Here is a 13832-nt window from a genome sequence, read left to right as displayed (position 1 = left end):
GAGCCCAATAATACGGAAAAGTTTCCTTGGTAAACTAAAAAAAAAAATAAAGTATTGTGAAATATTACACACTTGTCCACAAAATTAATGGCTATTATTTTGCGCAGACAAATTCTTTTAGGAAGTAACCGTAAACATTACTGCTTTAATACTAGCCTAAGTCGCTAATCCAATTAAATAAATTTAAAATCTAAAAATTTACTAATAAATAAAAGGCCATAGCCCATTGCTATTATGAGTGGAGAAGCTTATACCCCGCAAGAACTTAATTTTTTGATACTAGTTTTTTCCATTTTCTAAACATACTAATTTCGTGAACCTTTTATTCAAAATTAAAGTTCATTATATTAAAGCCAGAACAAAATTAACAGCCTTATTTCTAGATTAATATCACAAATTATTGACGGGAGAAGTCAAACGTGTGACCTTGAACTTTAAAAATGAAGCGGTGGAAAAAATGTATCAATTTAAAGTTGGTCACAAACTGTCAATCATTTGTCGCCCGACAGCCGACGCAAGAATTAGAATAAAAATATAAGCGCCTATCACACGATCAACTTACTGTTGATCTAAGTCTTCTTACCAATAAATAAGAGGCAACTTTATATTTTATAGTAATGTATTTTAAAATGTAAAATTTAACTTGCATCAATTTAATGATCTTCAACTTATTATACGGGACTTCGATAAATGGTGTAAATTATAAACACTTGCAATATCAGTAGCATCGATTAGTAGATGCTAATCGCTCGTAGTGTATATAATATTTATTTTCTATGAATGAAGGAAGACTGCGTAGAATTTAGCCCTATGAAACTAATAGGACTTTCGTCATTTAAAAGGTCTCTACAACTATCAAACAACAGTTATAACACACAAAGTCGTGTCGTTGTCCAATCGATGACTATGTGGTTCGCCTTAAAGTCAGGTAGGTATTAGGTCACTGTTAGCAAGGGCACTAAAGGACGCTAAAGTTATATAAAGAATCACTGTCGAACCAACCCAGGCGTAAAACTAAAAACAAAGATAACATCACCACCATTTCAAGCTAAAATGAATGGGTTGCAGGAATTTGGAAATAATGATGGTCTTTTCCTCGACTTTTCGAAGGAATTTGACTTATCCAAAAAGAGCGATTGGTAAAAGTATACATTATGAGGTAATATTTTTTGATCTTTTGAAATATGTTTTAGTATCTTGAATATTTAGTTTATTCCAAGTAATCGGGAGAAAGAAAGAGGACATAATATCCACTTATAAAAAAGGAATTTTACCTTTAGAAAATAAAATCTATGTACTATAGAAATGTATTATCTATACAATGTTTTAAGGCATTTTCACACATTTCACGAAGGGAATAACAATTTCTCATGAAATATTTCTTTATTCAACTGAAGCGAGGAATGTCGATACTCTCTGTTTGTCCGTTTTATTACAATAACTGTCAAATGAGATAAATAACATCGGCAGACCAGTAAACAGAATCGAATTAAACTTCATACTGTTTGCAGAATACATTTATTATATTGCAAAATGGCCAATCAAATCGGGTTCATATTACCATAAACCACGTATTAATTACTCTTATGATGTAGGGTTATTGACTAATGCATTTAGATCACGAAAGATATTTTGGAGTATTATTAGTCTATGTTTTTGAATAAAATATGGTAGGCATCTACTTAATTCTTAGAAATGATCGATTGACTGAACAACCAACAGCTAAGCGTTGCTGTAGAGGCGGGATATTTTGCGTACAAGTTCCTTAGAAGGAAAGTACTAACTAAGATAAGAATTTTAAGTAATTTCCTGTGAATATTAAAGACAGACATTAGCCAGTGTCAGTGAGTATTGTGATTAAATTCATGTATTTTATTTTATTTATACATACTTGGATATTTACTGATCAACAAATAGCAACATTAACATACTAATCTTACATCAATGAGATATGAAAACACGCTGGATGCAGCCCGCATTTGACAGGTGCGTCTGGCAATCTCTAGGGGAGGCCTATGTTCAGCAGTAGACTTTAATGTGGCTGATAATGATCTTAATCTTATAATCTATATCTTTTGCCTGCGACTCCGTCCGCACGAAATTTTTTCGGGAATAAATACTTTTGCCGGGATAGAAGTGGCCTATAATCTAATGTAGACAATGTAGTAATGTTTTCCTATCAGTGAAAAATATTTCAAAATCGGTTTAGTACTTCCTGAGATTAGCGAATTCAAACAATCTCTTTGGATTTATAATATTAGTATAGATTAATACACTGTCTTATTGAAATTTTGAGAGTCTCTTGGCAGCTTTGAAAAATAATATTACTTGTAACAAAGTTATGAAAAAAAATCTTCATTTACTTCACAAGACATAAAAAGCAGGGTCGGAGATATCGATTTATACACCAAAGACGGTATAACAGAGGAAAGAATTAATAAGCCTTCGCTAAAGTACTGACAATTTCATACTCAATACTCTTACGTCTGTCAATCAATTTAACGACTCATAAACTTATAATAAACGATATAACTTGACAGTCTGAAGTTAGTTATGGGCGATGTTGATATTGTTTTTAGAGACATAGACTTTTGAAAATAAATGTAAAGACGAATTTGGATTAAGAATCCTTTAACCAGTAATATAAATATATATTATGTGAACATTGTGATTCTTAAAAGCAAATGCAGGAACTGTATGCAAAGATTTGGATGAAAATGGAATGGGATGTCCTGGATTAACACATAGGTTATTTTTTATCCCTTTAATTTGCTTCCATGGACTATAATCGAAATTGAAAATCTGATTATTGACATAGGTGGCGCTGGTGTCTTACAGTATTTTAGGGAATTTTGTACTTTTGTTCAGCTCGAATAGAAAAACCGTGCATGCGTGTAAACATCAAAATCCTAGAGGCTAAAACGTACATACATAGCAGCAACGCAAAACAAGACACGTAAACCTATTCCCGGTACTTAGCTACACTCCAAAATTGCCCGCCACAGCTATTCCAGAGTCATTATTGGTAAGCACGAAGATTATTTAATCCGCAACAGGCCAGGGTTTCATCACTGCGAACACGCCACGCGATAGATTGGCCTCTGTTTTGATGGGGGACTGCCATTATTTTCCCGTCAAAGTGATTAAATAAATAGTACCGGTATAGAGAGTTATTTCGTAATTACGGAACATTATTGCCTATACAGGGCGGTGGAATGTTTTGGAATTCTCGCGTCGGACAACGTAACCTAGGGTTAAATGCTGTACAGTTATGCTCGTCTTCGGCGCTATTTTTCTTAATTTAGGCCAGTTGTAGACTATTGTAGCAAAGGTGAAGCCAGGTACAGTCATGTGTTAAAGCTTACATTGTACTGGGAATGTACTTTAATCAATAGCAATTTTACGTCTTAGTAAAAGAAATAATGTGAAAGTTTACTTCTTACGATCTACGGTCTACTTGATGATCTGCGTTGGCGCAGTCTCGAGTAAATCATGTAAAAAACTCATACAGTATTTTCCAGGACCCACGATCCAGAGCCCAAACATGCTGGCACTGGGCCAAGGATTCGACACTTTTAAGGATATTTATTGAACCACTAGTTGACCCGACAGACGTTGTCCTGTCTTAACTATGTATGCACGCGCATTCTGTCGATCGCTGACAGTTATTTCAAACAATTGACAGTTATATAAAATTAATATTTTCGTTAAGTTTTCTTAAATTTTCAAATTTCCTGCGCAATTTTTTAAATTTTTCTTTCATAAGAACCTGCTCCTAACAATAACAAACAAAACCAAAAAAAATGTGAAATCGGTCCAGCCGTTCACGCTTAATGGTGTGACCAAGGGAAATAGGGATTCATTTTATATATATAGATAGATTATCTTAATCGAACTCTAATGCAGGAGAAATAAGCAAAGTTTAACCAAATAACTTCCTGGAGGCGTATATCTATATTTATGGCTAAAAGTAACTAAAAGTCAAGCCATTCACCGTAAATGTCAAATATGAAATTGTTCAGAACGCTGTGTAAATATTTCAAAATTCGGTCGTTCATTATAATCCAGCTTATTTATACAAAGTAGCTGTAGGTGTTATAGAATAATTAGTTTCGGTTACAATTTGCGATTTCGTTCATCGCGTCTAAGTTTATACATAAGTCACTGCCAGTGTTGCGGTTTTGTCGACATTATAAAATATCGATACTGTAATTAAGTCGTTTTTTTAATATTTGGTTTATTTTAAAACTAAAATGTTATAGCAAAGTATTTATTTTTAGTCTAATTAAATAATATATGTACACGGTCTCACGTGATTTTCTTTTCAAGAAAGGTGATAAATTAACATATTATGATAGTAGAAATTGTAATTGTAGAGCTATTTTGTCATATTTTATAAACTTGAACATATTGCTACTGAATAATTTTTTATTAAAATTGTATGACGATTTAAAACATACTAATTACTCATAAATTGTCACATCCACTTACGGTCATTTGATGAAACCAAAATCATGCCTATAAACAGCATATGTGATTATATAAAGCCCAAAAATTGCGAGGTCCTGTTTCTTTCTTGGAATCTGGAACGCATAATTCTTTAGGTAAATATTCTATTTATTCAGACAGACCCTGATGATTACATATCATGTGACCAACTTATTTTACCCACTTACATATCCATCACCTCTCATTATTTCTTTCCGGGAATCAGCTATAACTTTATAACACACCTCCACCTATAACACACGCAGAAATATTGTATAGTTACTATCGATTTTTTTTACCTGAGAATCATATTATTGATGTTGTTGTAGTTATAATATTATATAAATTGTGCGTTTACCAGCTTTGTGAACCTGGATTTATATTCTTAAGTCTGTACTCGATTTTAACTATTTAGTTCAATGTATTGTTGCACCTCTCTAATTGTTTGACATAAAATTCCGCTCTGTAATACTGTAGCATAATTATTAATCCGAGTAAATCAAAATAAAAACTCGTTTAATTACAGAAGATATCGATACATTTTCACACACTTACCTCACTAACGAAGGAGCGCGGGTCGGCGGTCACTCGACCCGCCATGCCAGATTCGTATCTTTGGCGCCATAATTCCCCGCCATTCGCCTTGCAGATTGCATTTGAATTGCTCCCGCTCGTTATTTAGTCAATTAATACAAATACCTACACGCTATTACGAATACTGTTAGTTGTAAACCGGTATTAAATGGGCTTAATCGAGTCTATTGTTTGGACAACGCATCATATTTCAAATAAGTTTGCAATAAATAAAGGCCTATGGAAAATTTGTAACACAAGGGAATATGACGGGTATAAAATTTGTAGAATATTGTTTTTTTTTTTACCCAAAATAAATTCGTAATTCTTGATTTAGTTGATTAATAAAAAAGCTCATCCATTTTTCCTCACACGATTAAACAGGGGTATTATTATACGATTAGCAGCTATTACCTAGAATATATCTCTCGTTATGTGAGACGATAAGCCTCTTATAATTTTGTGCACAAAATACAATTCCAGGAAATTTTGTTAATTAAATATAAATAAACTTATTAATATTCCGTTTTATATAGTGTTACAGTAAGGAACGATTGAAGACGAATTCCTGAAACCCTTCAGAATGACACAACTCATCGTCGGTAAACCCATGACTGTCTCGTTGTTAGAGGCTCATTGCTTTGTGATTATTGTACCGTTTGTTATAAAGCTATATTTAAAAGTACTACATTTTTACAAATTAAAATTGGTAATTTAATATTATTATTATAATCATATTTGATACTATAAATAAAATGTAATCTTACTTCTAAGTTATTTAAATATTAAAAAAAAACACATACCAAATCCTGACAGTGCCCACAAAATGTTTCATGGTTCCTTGGGTTTCTGTGACAATAAAAAATTACTCCTGCCTCAAAATCTTATTTCTTTACTCTAAGGCAACAATATTATAATATTTCCAACGCCTCCTTATCTTTCTATTTGATTAATTTCGTTGCGGAATAATGACAAATTAGTTTTTCCTGAGACTCGCCGAGCTTCACTGCTCGGTGTCATAAAATGCGTGCCATTGCTGATCCTGGCTTACAGGAGTTGTAGTGGTGGGTGTGAGGGCGGAAAGTCTCTGAGGCAACATAAGAGACCATTCCATATCAAGTGACCCATCCCTCATCTGACGGTCTTTACTAAAGTAATACAGAACGTCTTCAATTACATGCACTTGTAGGCACAATTTATTTTTAATTTAATACAAATGGTAATTTAGTTTTATTACCGCCATTTGTGCACATAAATAAACATAGCATATTATTTATGCGAGATTTGTTGTAACGTGAAATAAAGCAGTAAAATGTAAATTTGTTACCATCTGTTGCTACGTTTAATGTACGCCACCTTTATTGTAATGCCACTAAAAACGAGCGCCTACGTCGATATTAAGGCAAATTCATTTGGGCACGTCTTTGCTTACATTTGTAATAAGGCGTTTTATGTTCGAAATGACGGTACTGTAAAATTAAATTGTACTTCAATGTTTATTTGCATTTATAATAGACTAGACATTTTGTTGTTGAAGTTAGTATATATGGTATACTTTTGAAATAATAATAACACATCTCTGCTTATATTTGAAATAAAGCGTTTTTGCGTTGCGTGTTCGAATTGACGGTACTGCAAAATCAAATTGTACATCAATGTTTGTTATGCATTTTAGTCTTGGCATTTTGTTGTTGAAGTTAGTAGTTAAAACATATAGTTTTTTTTTCTATAATTATAATCGACAAAGGAAACTGATGTGGATTCCAAATATATACTTATTAAGGCTGAGTATATTTTACTACCTGATAGGGTATAGTGTTATTGACTCAAAACTCTACAAAAAATATTCGAATTCCAAACTGGGAGATTGAATCAATGACGTATCTGGTTTACGTCGAGTACACTCTCAATTGATCCAAATAACTACAAGACGACGATAGATATTTAATTATAGTCTTAATGTTACTAGTAACAGTAGAGTTGACAAATAATATAAATAAAACAAAAAACATGAACTAATAAAACTGGAAACGTACCCAGAAAGTTTTCTAATGGTCCCGCTGAAAGGAAAACTCGACGACATAATCGTACTAAAAGCATTCCTTGTTAGACCTGGAAACGTCACAGGACACGTCTACCTGAAACTACTGACTCTTATTTGTAGAAAACTTCAAATGAAAACGTTTGCGATATTAAATGTATTTTTTGAATCGGTAAATGGTTTGATGTGGCTGAAGAATCGGGTATTTTTTTTCTTCTATACAGGCTCGACAGACTGATTCTATTGCGCCTGATGGTAAGTGGAGGAGCGTCAAGATAAAATGTCGACTGACGAGAGATGATTACCCATCGCCGATCGATACAATTATGCCGGCCTCTTTCAACCGGATACGCACAGGTTGATCTTGGAACGCGACACAATTAAGTGGGTCTCCATGGCAGTTTATTACCTTGTGTTCGATGGTCACTATCTGAGCGAATACCACCTATATTTTAAAGCCACCACCTATATTTAAAATATTCATGTTTTTTGCACTTACTAATTTTGTTTCAACTCTGCATCACCCAAAGATTGACTGATTGAATGCCTTCGATATTAATTCCGCCTTTATAAATTTACGTATGGAAAGAATGAAAAATAAAATTTATTTACCAACAAAAATGGGGGAGTGTTTTTCAGATACATATTATGTATGATAGCGAGGATTACGACTGCATAAGTATGGCATGCATTCATTTACAATTAAAAATTCTGAGTGGGGAAGCTACAATATTTTATCATACGTAACGATTACCGTCAAAGTTGTCTCAGCAATTAACAATTATATAATTAGTAATTAAATTAATTAGATTATTTTCCTCTTTCAGACAACCCCTAGCTCTTAGTAATTTATCCTAAATATATTAAGTTGAAGCGATTATTTTTTTCTTTATTTGGACGCGGTAATCTGAGATCTCAGTAAATCGATTTAGATTTTTTTCTTCACCAATAGGAACCTACATTCCTCTTGACATTTTATCCTGGGAAAATTTAAAGCGGGACTTTTATCCCGGATAACTTTTTCACGGTAGCAGAGCCGCAAGCAAAAGCTACTTAGTTATACATCATTTGTTACTATAATTATTAAGGTTCTATGCAAAGTTCAGGACAAACAAGTGTAAACCATTGTTACGTTAATAAATAGAACGACAAAGTAAACTGTCTACCACATGTTCAATCCCGGAAAGAAGTGAACATAATCCGTACTACGTAGGTAATAAAGGTCACGTGAAACAATTTGTTTATTACGAGACTGCTTCCCTGTATCCCCAACTGTAGCCGTTCGTAAATTGGGTCAGCTGACTCCATGGAGTATAGGTGGCATTTAAAAAGGGCTCTGTAATAAATTGATGCGACGCTTTGACGTGTGCCCGTTTAGTATATAACCAGTATTTACGACTTTGCTTGTAAATATCGATGATGAAATTTTAGCATTTTAACTTAGAAGTCTTTAAATTTATCACAGAGAGAGGAATCGCTACAGGAAGCTAAATATTTTTTTTTATGCTCAATTTAGGGGCTTTAGGGTGGTGGTAGGATATATTTTATATCCGCTTGGCTAGCGACCACCGTACACAAGGTGTTAAAACCCACCATAGTGTGTGTCGCCTTCCGAGATCAGCCTATGTATATCAGGTTCCAAGAGGCTGGCATAATCGTGTCGACTGCCGCGGGTCATCTCTCGTCAGTCGACATTCTATTGGACCTCACTCCACTTACCATCAGGTACAGTGGAGTCATTGTGCCGTGCGCTCATAAAAAGGGATATTTATACTGTTAGGTTTCTTATAAACAAGAGTGTTGGGAGAAGTACGAAACTGCCAATTTCTGCCAAGCAGCAGTGTGCCAGAAATCTAATTTCCCCAAGTCCCGATTAGTTTTGCTAATTCTCATGATCTAGTGAGCTGATTTGCTCGTCTCGTCATTCGAGCACATAACAATATTAGTTTTTTTTTTTACTATTTTATAAAGCTATACAAAATTTGAAAACACCGCATATCTATTGCAGATGTATATTATTCCAATATTTACGGAAAATATTTCAGTGTCAATAAAATGAAGTTGCCCGTATCCTAAATATTACGAAAGCACACGATATAAAAGTCATTGCTCTCTTGAATGTCGGTATCGTTTTTATCTAAATAATCATATTTCATCTAAGCGGCCTTTTAAAAATCTGCATATTTTATGAAACGCGCGTCTACTTCAGTATTTTGTACTTTGACTAAGATCCCAGGTGAACACTTCGCACCACCCATTTACTAATTTATACAATACTTTGTTAATTAGCCTTTTCGAAGGCATTAAGGCTTAAACGTGAACACAACCTAAGTACTTTTTCAGAGAAGTGGGGGCCAAGGGAGAAACACTAAAAGATCATTGCCCGTGTAGTCGCTAGATATAATGGATATTTATTTTACTATTAATAAGGTTCTAAAAATAGGAAATGGGATCTTTCCTTAAATGTTCCCGAGTACCTACTAAAAGCATGGGAATACCATAAATATTTTATAACATCATTATTTTCGTCGAAAATCTATTCTTTATATACCATAGAAAATGTGAAAAACGACGAATGTCTTCGTAGATTTACATCATACTTACACCTTACACCACAAACCTTACTTGCACCTTACTTTTAAAAAGCGGAATCTCGTTTTAGGTCCAACAACTCTCTCCAGTCGGTCTCTCATTATTGAGAAAAGTGACTCTCAATTATCTTACAGTACAGTGATATGTGTCCATCGGCTTCGTTCTTCTACCTGATGAAATGCTCTATTGATGGAGACATTGGACAATGACAATGGAAACATTCTAACATAGTGGTAGTTGAAACTAACTTCAGATCTATTGGCCAAAATTAATAACGATCTTGATCCTTATCTCTGGTTTAATACATTAAGATAGAACACAGCATAATAGCGACCCTCACACGTAACCTATTTTATACATTTCAGTAATAAAATATCGTACAAGTTATCTGAACTTTCCTTGAACTCGTTTTACAAATACCAAGTCCTCTGTTTAAACCATTTGAAATATTACAGCATCGCAAAAAAGGGCCGCCGCTGTGAAATTTTATTTAACATGCCAGAGAGCACGCAGTTTACGATAAATTTAATGAGAACGCAGTTAGCGAAAAGCAAAGAATGCATGTAGGTTAGAAGGAAATTCCATAGCTTTTTATATCATATGTAATGGTTTATATTCTGTAAGGGTATACCTATGTTTTATATGTACATGACGATTCATGTACGAGACACAATAGACATGTTTAATTAAATGTATGATTTGTACATGCCTTTACAATTACAAATACACAATAGTTATCTAAGTTGTGGACTGGTTACCAATATTGGGAGTCTATATATTTTCCTTAAATAGGCTAAACATGAATTTATTATATTTTTAACTGTTTGGTGGTCCACTACCACCACCACCACTACCTACCACTGGAGTAGGCTTACTTATTGCTTTTTTATTTTATATATGAGCACGGCAAAGTGAGCTCAGTGCATCTGATGGTAAGTGGAGTGGGTCCAATAGAAAGTCGACGGACGAGATATAATTTCGGATATATTTTATATCCGCCTGGATAGTGAATAAATACAAAGTTTAAAATCTACAATAGTGGCCCCAGTAAGTGGGTCGCGTTTCGGGATCAGCTTCTGTATATCTGATTCGATCAGCCGGCCTAGCATGCGCACGACGACAAAATTTTGTCGACACTTTTTCTCGTGATTTTGTCGTTTATCTCTATATGTCTACCGACACTAACATGCGCGCTCATTTTCTCGACTTGTCACGAGAAAAGTAGAGAAAAATTAATGTTTTATTAATCTGTGGTATTTTTGTCTACAAACCCTAACATGAGCAAATAATTTTATCGTTTTTTGACACATGTAAACGAGATATTTGTCTTCTTTGATATTGTACGAAGAGATAAACCGAGAAAATTATCAATTTAATTTATTCGTTAAAACGCGATGGTGGTATCTTACTATAGTAAAATAATATCGATATACGACAAACGAGAGGCGTGTAAAGTGGAAAGAAGACATATTATACTTAATTGATTTATGATATCCCTTTGCTACAAAACGAATGGCATTGTATATTAAAGAAAAGTTTGCTCCCGATTTGGAGTCTCAAGCCAAAAGCATAGCCGTCCGTTTAAAGGTAATTGAATATATTTATTAGATACTTAATTACATAAGTAGCTGAGTTTAATATCAATTGAAGTATTTTGATTTATAGATAATGGAATCATTTTTATTTTTTTTAGGTGAGACGCGTGAATTTTACGTACAAGTTATGTTAGGGCTCTTAGATTGTACCCATATAAAATTATCTCCTAATGAGCCATAATATTACCTCCTAATGAGCCACAAAGTGCACAATATCAAAAAATGAGGAAGGATGCCTGCAACACCAAGGTTCAACTGGTAATGTACTATTAATTAATTATTAGAGTTAATAGAAATAAAAATGAATGTACTTTGAGAAATATCTTCACAATTAATACATAGCGTGTTACCTTTCATAAAAATGAAATTAGTGTGCCAACTAATGAGGTAATAAGAGCTATTTAATCAGATTAATTGCAGTTTTAATTTTGTTTATTTTAATACTACAAATACAAATGAGTAACTTGTTTTACCATAATGTTTTGCAAAACTAGTACCTATATGTTACCAAAAAATGTCACATTATGGATTCAAACAGCAAAACTCTTAATGTGAATGCCAGGTATCGGAGAAGATACTATTACTATGCAACTTAACAATATGAACAAACAATATCTTGCTTTATTTCTTTATTAAAAACTTCATTTACACTGATTGTATACTGATGGACTTAACAATAATGGATATATGGTTATACACTGTTTCAAATAGTTGTTTGACTATATTATTTTACCACTGGTACAACTTCACATTATATTACTATTGTTAAGTAACTGTAGGTAATGCAGTATTTTATGTTACAGTGTTCCAATGGAGGAAACTATTATAAATGACCATCATATGTGAGAAGAACCTGTACAATTATCAGTACCTGCAAGTGTCTCACAAGCAGGATGACCTCAATTATAATAAATAGATATTTTCCTATGTAAATAATGTGTATTTTATTATATTCACATTTTAAATATCAAGATAGTTTTCATTATTACAACAAAATCTTCTACACAAATTTAGGCAACAATAGAATATTTCATAATAACTTGTTATACAACAAATTTCCTACAATTACTGTAATGAAATACTATGAACACTTACAAGAAACAGAAATTGCACTCTCAAGTAATTGCTGCAGTTTACTTATATTATTAATTTCCTAAACCAACAGAACAAGAACACAACAGAACAGAACCAAATTTCCTAACATACAGATGTTTTATCTAGTTTATAAATAAAGATACCTAACGAAATATATATACATGATATTAAGTATTTAAAAATGTAGTTTTTCTTAAAAACTGGTTATAAAAATACATATTTTCATTAAAGTATTAAGTTCAAACCGAGCAACTAAAAAACTTTTGGGAGTAGTATTTGGTAAGCTCTTCAACATGGGGTTGACTGCTGGGCTGGGGACATTCCAATGAATGTAGAGGCACTTGATTCACGGAACTAAAACAAAAAGAAAATATATACTTACTTCATATTTTAATAAACACTAATACTAAAAACATCAATTACCATCGAATAAGAACAAACTTGAGCTTTGTGGCTGCAAAGTTCAACTTACAACATTGGTGTTTTGCTAATAAGGTTATTGTTTCACTATACTTACATCAATTGGGTATTTTGTGAGGCCCAAGGCCACAGCCATCTCCTTCCCGATTGGACTACTGATTCCATTAGGCATTATGGTACATAGTTCTCACGGCGGGGCGTAGTCACCCGAGGTAAAGTCCGGCTTGGGCACCATATACTCGTACAAATAATTGTCTTATTAGATTTTATTTGATTTGTGTCTTGTTACTTCGTACTCCAAAATAGGGCGGAGCTGTTATTTTGTGTTAGAATCCTTATTATATTGTACAATATTATTATTAATTTTGAATTTGTTTCCTTATTGACGTTTTTTATTTACATTATGCTCTTTGTTATGACATAAACTGTCACATAAAACGTAAAAACCTAATTGGATCATAGATCTATAAAAATTGAATGAACTAAAACCATTGTAGCTATATTAGAAAATAAAATGTTTAGAATATATATTTCAATGGGCAACATCGGTTTGTCTTCACGAGTAAACTTATGTCTTCAACGAGGAATTTGTCGATCGTGGTGCGCATGTTAGAGAAAACGAGATATTTATCGACATCGACAATTTGTCTACTCTCGTTCTCGAGATATCTCGTGATGCGCATGCTAGGCCGGCAGGTCATAATTGTGCCGACTGACGAGAGGTAATCGTCTCTTGTCAGTCTACATACTATTGAACCGTACACTTCTTAATTTCAAGTGCAGTGGGCCACTTTGCTGTACATTTACAACCATAAGAGGCACCAAATTATTTATCTATTTCAAAACTCTGGTTTTGGGTTCGATCCCCGGGTTGGGCAGAAATTAAATTTTTCTACTTACTATCATCTCGGAGTTTGGAAGTTGTGTCAGATGTGGCGAAGGGCTCGCCCCAATCACATTATAGGACGGGACACATGGCTGAAAGTGGATGCACCAGTTGCGTCCCTGCCTACCCTTTGGGGATAGGA

Source organism: Manduca sexta, chromosome 24 (genome assembly GCF_014839805.1).
Source record: "Manduca sexta isolate Smith_Timp_Sample1 chromosome 24, JHU_Msex_v1.0, whole genome shotgun sequence".
NCBI lineage: Eukaryota > Metazoa > Arthropoda > Insecta > Lepidoptera > Sphingidae > Manduca > Manduca sexta.
Note: the sequence above shows the minus strand (reverse complement) of the source record.